Source organism: Nerophis ophidion, linkage group LG11 (assembly GCF_033978795.1).
Source record: "Nerophis ophidion isolate RoL-2023_Sa linkage group LG11, RoL_Noph_v1.0, whole genome shotgun sequence".
In the NCBI taxonomy this organism is placed as follows: domain Eukaryota; kingdom Metazoa; phylum Chordata; class Actinopteri; order Syngnathiformes; family Syngnathidae; genus Nerophis; species Nerophis ophidion.
In genome coordinates, this window is record NC_084621.1 from 41,949,469 (window position 1) to 41,959,477 (window position 10,009).

Genomic DNA, 10,009 nt, shown 5'->3' on the forward strand with positions numbered 1-10,009 from the left:
TGGTCTATTGCAATGGGGGCATATGAAGATAGTGTTTGTTGTGGTCTTGGCTGCAAGGCCCATCTTCCTCCTCTGGCGTTTCCCTTCCCTTGCTGCTCTTCTCTCCTCTTCAAAATGTGGGAGTCCTTCATGACAAAGTTGCCTCCAGAGAGGGCGATCTGAGGCAAAGCTTTCCAGCTGTGTGTGTTGTATTCCACACCTCTTGAGAGTTATTTTCAGTTGCTCCTTATATCTCCGCTTTTGGCCTCCTGCAAATCTCTGGCCATGATGAAGTTGACCATACAGTAGTTGTCGCGGAAGTCTATCAGCAGGCATTCTGATGGTGTGGCCGGTCCATCGTAATTGGTACTTGAGTAAAGTGGCCTGCATGCTCTTGGTACCAGTTTTGCTAAGGACTTCCGTGTGTGGCACACGATCACGCCATGTCAGCCCAAGGATCCGCTGGAGACACTTGATGTGAAAGTTCTCCAGCTGTTGAATGTGGCGGCGATACAGGGTCCAAGCTTCACAGCCATATAATAGTGTGGAGACACAGATGGCTTGGTAGACTGCCACCTTGGTACGTATGCTGAGGTCTTTGTTCACATACACCCTCTTACGCAGTCTACCAAAGGAGGCTGAGGCAGACCTTATTCGGTTTTGAACATCATTGTCCATGCTGCAGTTTTCGGAGCGGATGCTCCCAAGATATTTGAAGTCAGGGACTATTGCTAGGGGCTTGTCATCGATGTTAAAGACAGGTGATCGTGGTCGAGTTGGCGGAGGGGAGTTCCACTGGCAGAGTACTTCCGTCTTTACAGTGTTCACAGTGAGACCCAGTCTACTATAGGCCTTCACAGCAGCTGTTAACATCGCCTGCAGAGCCTCTGATGTATGTGCCATGAAGGCACAATCATCAGCATACTGTAACTCCACAATGTTCACAGTTTTAACCTTGGTAGCCGCCTGCAGTCTTCTGGTGTTAAATAAGCTTCCATCCAACCTGTAATCCACCAACACACCACTGCTTCCCTCAACTTCTTTGTGCAGTAGCCAGGTGACACTCATAAGGAAGATGTTGAATAGCACAGGTGCAAGTACACAAACCTGTCTGACACCTGTGGATACCATGAAAGGCCTAGACTGCGGTCCTCCTGTTGTTACCTGAGCCATCATTCCCTCGTGGAAACTTTGCAGGATGTTTACAAACTTCCGCGGGCAACCAACCCTGAGAAGGACCGCCCAGAGCAAGTCTCTGTTGACCGTATCAAAGGCCTTTGATAGGTCCACAAACGCCATGTACAGATCTTGATGATGCTCCCGACACTTCTCTTGTAGCTGGCGTGTAGTGAAAATCATGTCCACAGTGCTGCGATTTTTCCTGAAGCCACATTGAGACTCAGGTAACAGGTGTTCTGTTATGCTTCGTATGAGTCTTGACAGCATCACTTTGGCAAGAACTTTGCCAGCAGCAGATAGGAGGAATATTCCTCTACTATTGCCACAGACAGACTTCTCACCCTTCCCTTTATATATGGTTACGACATTTGCATCCCGCCATTGTTGGGGGACTGCTCCGCGGTTCCATATATCAGCAATGTAATGGAAAATTGCTCTGGTACAGAGATAGCCTCCCTTTTTAAGGATCTCTGCAGGGATGCCATCCGGGCCAGGGGTCTTGTTGTTCTTAAGTGACCTAATTGCAGCCCAGACTTCAGAGAAGGTTGGCGGAAGATCCAGTTCTTCAATAGTTGGGTAGCAGGGCAGCTCATCCAGCACTGCCAGATCAGAGGTGGCAGGTTGGTTTAAAAGTGTCTGGAAGTGTTCCGCCCATCTGTCCACAACTTCTTTCTGGTCCTTTATGAGGGTTAAACCATCAGCCGACTTCACAGGTGAGAGAGAGGAGTTCCTGGGGCCGTGGATGGTTTTCACAGCATTATAGAAGTTGTGCATGTCGTTCTTCACTGCAAAATGTTCTATTTCTCTAGCCTTGTCAGTCCACCAGTCATTTTTCAGTTTTCGTAGGACATGCTATACCTCCTTCCTGGATGTTCTCCAGTGCTGCTTTAGCCTGACAGATGTAGTGTTGTTCAGGGCTGCGTTATGGGCTTTGTGCATGGTGTTCAGCATGGTTCTGATGGATTCTGAGTTTTCGTCAAACCAGTCCTGATGCCTCCTACGGCGGTAGCCAATAGTCCCGGCTGCAGCCTCATAGAGCTTTGAGCTAAGCTTGGTCCAATTGTCATCAACACTGCCTTCAGGGCTCAGGAAGGGGTCGAGTTCCTGCAGCTTTCCTGCAATGGAGGATCGAAGGCTGTTCCGGGCCTCATCTGCTTCAAGTCTGGTACAGTCCAATCGCTTGTTGCCAGTTTTTCGGAGACGAACAGGGGGACGTACTGAAGCTCGCAACTTGGAGATAATCATGTGGTGGTCAGTCCAGCAATCAGCACCTCGCATTGCGCGGGTGATATGCACGTCCTTGGTGTCCTTGTGTCTCACGATGATGTAATCCAGTAGATGCCATTGCTTGGATCGTGGGTGCATCCAGGAAGCCTTGTGTTTATTTTTCTGTTGGAAGATTGTGTTGGTGATTGTCAGGTCATACTCAGCACAGAGACTGAGTAGCCTCATGCCATTGCTGTTAACCTTCCCGATACCATGCTTCCCAATCACTCCTTTCCATATGAGGTGGTTTTTCCCCACCCTGGCATTAAAATCACCAAGCAGGAAGATTTTGTCACTGCTAGGGATGTGCTGTAGGGCCTCATCTAGTTCCTGGTAGAAACGGTCCTTTGCCTCATTCTCGGATGGTAGAGTTGGCGCATAGGCACTGAGAAGAGTTGCGTAGCGGTGTTTTGCCAGGGGGATATGGACAGACATGAGTCTTTCACTTATGCCGGTAGGTGTTTCAGTGAAACTGCGTAGCAGGCTGTTTTTTATTGCCAAACCAACACCATGGTGATGCGGTCCTTCTGTAGGGTAACCCTACCAGAAAAAGGTATAACCCTGGCATTCTTCTTTTAGGGATCCCTCATCCAGAAGTCTGGTCTCACTCAAGGCGGCGATGTCAATTCCATAACATCTGAGCTCAGCAGCAACAAGCGCAGTTCTTCTTTGCGGCCGGTCCGGATTGTTGTCCAGGAGGGTTCTAATGTTCCATGTACTGTAGCCAATTTCAGGGGAACTTGTTTACTTTTTGTTTTTCGACCGCGGTAGTGGAATGTCCCGGTAGGTGCGGTATCCTACCCAGGGTGTGAAGAGTGGGCAATGTTTAGGCCACCTTTTCTAGGCCTTTCCCCAACTTTGGGGTGAGCAGTGTGGCTCCTAAATAGGGCTGCTCAGTCATACAAGGGTCTGCCGAAATCAGCTGCCACTCAATTCCCAGCTGATAGCGACCCTTATAGCCCTGAATCGCTGACGTGCAGGGATCTAACTAGAGGCTCCCAGTTCATTCTAACCTGCCCCCGTTATCAGACATCCTGACGCCGTCAGACTTTTTGCTTTAGAATCCAATTGCAGTTTTGGATCCACCAAGGTCAGAAGCAGAGACCTGTGCGGTGATACTTTTTAAGTGCCTCTGGGGATGCACAGTTCCCAGCCGCACTATCTTCGCCACAAAGAGATGGAGCCTAGTGGCAAGGGGGAAACCCAGGATAACCAGCACCTCTTCACAGCTGCAGGAGGCCGCCGGCACCATCAGTCTGTCGTGGCCCGCCTACGTGTGCCTTCATCACGGTGCTTTTCTCTCAGGGTGTGCTCCCCTAGCCTTTGTCTTCATGGACTTACCCGCAAGGCAGCGGATCGATCCCCTACCTTTTAGCCTGAAGTCGCAAAACTCCAGTTACCGTGTGTTGCCACGAGGAGGCAAGGTGAGGGGTCTTGGTGAAGGAGAGGCTTTGTACTGACCTCGGAAGGCTTACACACTCGGCTTCCTTTACCCAGCTGGGTTGGTCAGCGGCAGGAGCTTTGCGTCACATGCATCCCTACATGCAACGTCTCTCTAGCATGCTGCACTAGACGCATCACTACACCCTGGGAGCCAGGCCCGCTAACACACGCACACACGAAGGTAAGTTTCAGCAACAAAGAATCTAAATGTGAAAAGCTTGAGAGGTAACATTAATCCAACACATGTATTACAACTAATCCACAAAGTGGGACTGTAGCTCATTTAATTGTTCTAGGTAGAGCAAGGGTGCGTTCAAGATCCTCTCATGTTAGGCTTGGTTAAAACAAACTCTGGTGCGTTTGCTCTGCTAGCAAGGTTTGTTTGGTCAAGTGTCAACGTGTGCACCAAACAAAGGGGGCCATGGGGTCTTTGTGGTGGTTTAAGTTCACTTGAGCACTATTGTGAATGGACACAAGACAGACAATTGTAAGAAAGATTGTGCAAAACTGAAAAATACAAACCCCGTTTCTATATGAGTTGGGAATAAACGGAATACAATGATTTGCAAATCATTTTCAACCCATATTCAGTTGAATATGCGACAAAGACAACATATTTGATGTTCAAACTGATAAACTTTTTTTTTTTGCAAATAATCATTAACTTAAGAATTTGATGCCAGCAACACGTGACAAAGAAGTTGGGAAAGGTGGCAATAAATACTGATAAAGTTGAGAAATACACATCAAACACTTATTTGGAAAATTCCACTTGTGTGCAGGCTAATTGGGAACAGTTGGGTGCCATGATTGGGTATAAAAGCAGCTTCCATGAAATGCTAAGTAATTCATAAACAAGGATGGGGCGAGGGTCACCAATTTGTAAGCAAATTGTCGAACAGTTTTAGAACAACATTTCTCAACGAGCTATTGCAAGGAATTTGGGGATTTTACCATCTACGGTCCGTAAAATCATCAAAAGGTTCAGAGAATCTGGAGAAATCACTGCACGTAAGCGATGATATTACGGATCTTTGATCCCTGGAAGGTGGTATGTATTTTGGGTTGAGAGTTTTTACCATATCCCTGCAAACATAAACAAACATGTAATGTTGCCGTTACTGTTCAGCCCAGTATCAATTAGCTTAGCTCTAACGTTATTGCTTAACTAACCTAAAAGTTGGCGATTCTACCTCTGAAAAAGGATGCAGTCTTTTGACTGTGTGTGCAGTGACCTTTCTGTGGCACTCTTCCGTCTGTGGCACCGACATCTTCCCCATTGCGGCTACGGTGAACGGAGTACGCTGAGCACATGGCGGAGCCTGGCTAGCAGGTTGTAAATAGTCTATGAAAAAATATGCGGGCTAATTTGTTAGCTGCCTCAACGTTGGCGCAAAACACATTATTTATTGCATATATATTGTTTTACTTAACGGATTTGGACTGCAGTGCAGTCACCGAGGTGCCAGGGTGGGCGTCGGAGCCGGAGCCAGAGGAAGAGGCAGAGGAGGACGGTCGGCGCGGCGCGTCGAAGACGGGACACGTATTTATTTGTACTCCATGAACTCGGAGGTGCTTCATCATGTTCGACGTGCACCCTCCTAAGCACGAAACAGTCCTGTCGCACGTGTTACATTTCGCCGATATTTCATTTTTTTTTAGTAAAATAAGGCCACACTTTCGACCGCCGACGCCCGCTATCCATGCTTGACTGACTCGTTGGGCTACATAAGCTCGGCTATGCTAACACTTCCGGTGGTGGGCAATTCTTCGTTGGTGTTCAGCGGCTTCTTCTTCCGGTCGGCGGACTTATTCTTTTTTTCCGGTCGGCGGACTGAGTATCGAAACTAGGAATCGAAATTTAAACTTTTTTTTCAGGGAAAATCGGAAAGTTAGTCCCGGTTCCAGTCGATACTCGATACCCAACCCTACTGATGACGCAACCAAAATTGACAGCACCAAGTTGCACGAGTCTACAATGTAATGTAGCGTCCGTACGGACGTGGCTGCTCACTAGTTAGCGCAGCTTTAGTATATGTCCTTGCACAGTGTGAAGACGCTCTTTTTAAGTTACTAGTCTTAGCCTTCATGGCGGCAAATAAACGTAAAGTATCATTATAACTCAAAGGCGAGGAATAGCCAAACAGAGCAAGCAGGAGGAGACACAAACTTATGCTAACCACTAAAGCTACCTTAACTGTAAAGTAGTGAAACATAAGAATAAATGCTTAGAGTATTTACATACTTGCGTTACAGCGAGAGTAACCAGCTATAAACAAGAAATTAGCAAGTATATGAATAAGCGTCAAGAAGCAACTAGACTGCACGAACATGTTCAAAAACAGGAAATGACTCAATACAACGCATACATCAGCAGCCAAAGGAGGAGGTTTTGTAACGCCAAATAATATACTTTGATATACACTATATTGCCAAAAGTATTAGGCCACCTGTCTTGACTCACATATGAACTTGAAGTGCCATCCCTACCTAACCCATCGGGTTCAATATGATGTCGGTCCAATTTTTGCTGCTATTACAGCTTCAACTCTTCTGGGAAGGCTGTCCACAAGGTTGCGGAGTGTGCTTATTGGAATATTTGACCATTCTTCCAAAAGCGCATTGGTGAGGTCACACACTGATGTGGTCGAGAAGGCCGGGTTTGTCTCTAATTAATACCAAAGGTGTTCTATCGGGTTCATGTCAGGACTCTGTGCAGGCCAGTCAAGTTCATCCAAATCAGACTCTTTATGGATCTTGCTTTGTGCACTGGTGCACAGTCATTTTGGAAGAATGTTCCCACAAGGTTGGGAGCATGGTATTTTTCCAAAATGTTTTGGTATCCTGAAGCATTAAAAGTTCCTTTCACTGGAACTAAGGGGCCAAGCCCAACTCCTGAAAAACAACCTCACACCATAATTCCTCCTCCATCAAATTTCACACTCAGCACAATGAATAGAGTCGGTGACCTCTTTGCGCTATGTGCTTCAGCATCCGCTGACCCCTCTGTCAGTTTACGTGGCCTACCACTTGGTGGCTGAGTTGTTGTTGTTCCCAAACTCTTCCATTTTCTTATACCAAAGCCGTCAGTTGACTTTGGAACATTTAGGAGCGAGGAAATTTCACGACTGGATCTGTTGTACAGGTGGCATCCTATGACAGTTCCACGCTGGAAATCACTGAGCTCTTGAGAGCGGCCCATTCTTTCACAAATGTTTGTAGAAATAGTTTCCATGCCTAAGTGCTTGATTTTATACAACTGTGGCCGGGCCAAGTGATTAGGACACCTGATTCTGATCATTCGGATGGCTGGCCAAATACTTTTGGCAATATAGTGTATATCTTAGTGATGATATAAGAGGCTGCTAATAAAAGTAGTAGTAAGCAAATATAACTGTTTAAATCCTCATTTGGCGTGTGAATGTAACCCAGGACTTAAGCTTTCTTATTATTTTGTTAAAATAGCAGCCAATGGAGAAGCTCCGGGTGTTTAAATCAAGTGAGAAGTGGGTGTTTGTGTGTTTGCCGTCTTGTTCCCTTTGTGTGCCCCAGTTCCTCCCTCACTCCCCAACAGGAACATACTCATGTAATTAAGCTGCTAATACACCGTCAAAGAATTGTCTAATTCGGCAACAAGGAATTAAAGGAATCTGGCATGAGTCATTAGCCAGTCGAGATGTTCCGTCGAGCCTTTTCAATAAGGGATCTGGAGAGCTGTGAATCACCCGTATGGCGTAAAAAAGCTTTAGCGCGTCTTCCTCACTGTGTTTTAACCAAGTGTTGATTGCAGGATGTGAGCGTATGAAATGGTAAGTGGGTGTGGTAGACAAAAACATGAAATCCCTTTAAACAATCAGCCAACGAAATGAATTATTAGCCATTGTAAACACTTAGATACACTGGGCAAGATACTTCATTGCAATCAATTTTTTCCTCGCTTGCTCTCTTTTGCAAGAACAAAAAAGAAAAATCCCAATCTTCTTCTGCCGGGAGAAGATTATGAAAGTTGTCATTACCCCATGAATGCAAAACGTTAAACAGGCAAGTAGCTTTTTTTTTTTTTTTTGGTAGGAAAATGCTATTCCTCGCTGTGCGCTTAAAAGCCTGAGCTTGGAGACTTCTCACTTCTCACTGGCATCCTCAAATTGGCCCCTTTTGATTCGCACGCATGCAGCGTACCTTTGTGGAGCCACAGCTCGATAGGCTATTTCAACACTTTTGTAAGCGTGATGCACAGACACACATCACTCGTGCGCTCGACTACACATTTTTTTTCTTTTTAGGGTGAACAGGCTGTTAACACCCACTATGGCTCTATGGATCGAAAACAGTATGGATTGGTTGGCACCTAAAGCTTTGTTTTTTTTATCAGGCAGTACGATACATACTGCTAAGGTTTCTGAATAGTCTTTCCCTATCCGAACCATACAATGGCAAAAGGAAGTGTACCATTTTATTATTTATTATCAGTCATGATCTACGCCGGTTTTCAAGGCCTCCATTTAGTCTCCTTTTTTAACAGGGGAACCAAATCATTTCGTGAACATTAATCCGCTCAGAAGTGTCATAATGTAGTGTGTATGTATGTATGTATATATATATATATATATATATATATATATACACACAAACACACACATATATATCTATATACTGTATATACACACATATATATATACATATACACATATATACACATACATGCATACATATATACATATATATACACATACGTATACACATATATACACATTCATATATATATATATATACATATATATATATTAATACAAACATATATATATATACATATATATATATATATATGTGCATACACATATATACAATCATATACAAATATATATACATACACATACATATACACACACATACACACACTACATTATGACACTTCTGTCTGGATCCCCTGTAGATCCAAGAGTAAGCATGTATAGTCAATCTTAAGATAGCTTACAAGCTAGCACGAGTAAATGAGCAGGGTCACCGGTCAGTTACTTCATTAAAGTGTTTCAGGGTTTATCACGATCCTTTTATTTTACAAAGGTAACATTAAACTGTCGAGAGTTTTTCCTGCAGTTTATCGTTACATGTCTATAGCGTATATATGTATGTGTGGGAAAATCTCCTGATGATTGAGGGAACCCCTCATGAAACAGTTCTGTAGAGATGAAGTAGTTTTGTGATTTTTCCCACACATACATAATGCGCTCTACCACAGTATCGAGCACTATTCTCTGGATAATCCAATCAAGACATATATATTTATATATATATATTAGTAGTGTACTGACAGTAGTGCTGTATTCTATTTGAGACACAGCCCAAGTATCATGGTCCTGTGCCCCTTTGCAACTTTTCTACATTAGAATGCAAAAAGATAACCGAAGAAAACCGCTTGGTGCAAAGTTGGCTTTAATCATGCTGCTGGGTGGCTAAAAAGGGTGGAGGGTGCGGGACAGGGTTCAGTCCACAGGCCCGCCCTGAGATGAAGTAGTTAATTGGGTGCTGAATAAACACTGCCAACAACCTCAGAAGAGCCCCCAAACCTCCCCCCATTCAAATTCAAGAGTGAATAGAGCGAGAAAGCAACACAAAAAATGGTGAGAGCGTAAGAGAAAATCCCTGCGACCCTCTTTGGAGAGGGGGTCTGCTATTGAAAAGCTATTAAACTTGCATTTAGCAGGATTGATTGGGAATGAAGAGGCCTATTAAAAGAGAGGGACAAGGGGACAATGGTGCGTCTCTGGTCGCCGTATGTTGCCCTCCTTTCAGCAGCTTTTTTTACTGGTGATGCTTGGGGGGGGGGGGGGGGGGGCTGTCTGTTTAAGCGCTCCCACCAAGAGAAGCAGTTCAGGCAGTGTGGTGGGGGGGGGGGGGGGGGGGGGGGGTTTAGCCCTGCCTGAATAGAGCCCTCTTTATCTTCCCCCAGTCCCCCTTCCTTTCCATTCTCCATTGAGCAACAATGAAAGAGGGAAGGAGAATGAGTTTTTCATTTTTTTTTTAAAGACTCACACAGAGAGCCCACTTAGATAACCAACCAACTGTCTCGCTTCCCCATCCTGCGGATTAGTTAGCTCTGGAGTGCTGCCATCTTCCCCTGCCAGCATAGGGTTTGTAATAC

The 10,009-nt window shown here is 45.1% G+C and overlaps 1 protein-coding gene across 2 annotated transcripts in view; it reads left to right on the forward strand.

Annotated features, from left to right (window-relative positions):
- The window catches only part of kirrel3l (kirre like nephrin family adhesion molecule 3, like), a 110,812-nt gene that overhangs the window by 56,249 nt on the left and 44,554 nt on the right, over window positions 1-10,009 (forward strand). The gene's annotated exons all lie outside the window — the stretch shown is intronic.